Source organism: Seriola lalandi, unplaced genomic scaffold (assembly GCF_002814215.2).
Source record: "Seriola lalandi dorsalis isolate HSWRI2012SDOR001 ecotype SW California unplaced genomic scaffold, Sedor1 jcf7180002054916, whole genome shotgun sequence".
NCBI lineage: Eukaryota > Metazoa > Chordata > Actinopteri > Carangiformes > Carangidae > Seriola > Seriola lalandi.
The window spans coordinates 1,050,416-1,051,385 of record NW_019525468.1 but is presented as its reverse complement, the minus strand read 5'-3'; positions in this window follow the sequence as shown (position 1 = coordinate 1,051,385).

Sequence of the window (970 nt, the reverse complement as noted above, 5' to 3'; positions counted from 1 at the left end):
AGCCGCAGCCGCACACCCCCCCTCACAAGCACCACCACCACCACCACCACGCCATACCCACCAACCCCTACTCATAACCCGTCCTCCACCCCATCCCTATTCACATACCCCCTCATCCACTTCTCTCCGATCCAACCTGTCCTTGAAACGCCGGACATGCAGTCCATCAAGGGTCTTTCCCTCAATGAGTCCGCCTTCGAAAATTACTTAAGTATCCGCCTTCCTCCATCCATCTGCGCTCCACACCCTCTTTCCCCTCCATCTGCACCCCTATTATATGTTTTCTATAATCCTCCCTTCTATCCTTACAATAAACACTGAGGTCAGTGCATTGCTAAGTGCTTCCTGGCAATCATCATTGGTTTAGTGGTGGAATGTGTGTGTGCGTGGGATTTTGTGTGTGGGGAGGGGGACAGGCAGGGTTCTGTTCAAATACTAATAATGTTGTCCCTGTTTTACAAAGGAGCATAATAAGTGATTTACAAAGGATTATCTGTGTAATATATATATATATATATATATATATGAGTGTTTTTTTTTCTTTTTGCAGAATCTTGGCCCTCTCCTTCCTTTGAATTTGTGCCCTCTATCCCTCCCCTCTCTCTATTCTGGCGTTTATGTAATTCTATTAACAAAAGCAGGCCACTTCACCCGGGCCATGGAAGGGGAGAGGGTTGAGAGGACAGAGGGAAAGTGAGGGAAAAAGGGAAGAGATGAGCAGAATTTCAACGAGCTGTCCTTGGTGACTGACCGGAGTAGCATCATGGTAACACTGCTGTCTTGTTGCAGTTTAGTCCTGGAATCCAGAGTATATGAGTGCGCATGTTTTAATGCATGGGAGGAAGAATGTAGGAATGAGCGAAACGGTTCATGTGATGAGAAAATTCTACATCTAATTCAAGTTTGAATTAGTAAAGGCATGCCTCGTAAATCATGTGCTTAGATGATAAAGATCTTTTGCTCCCCCCCC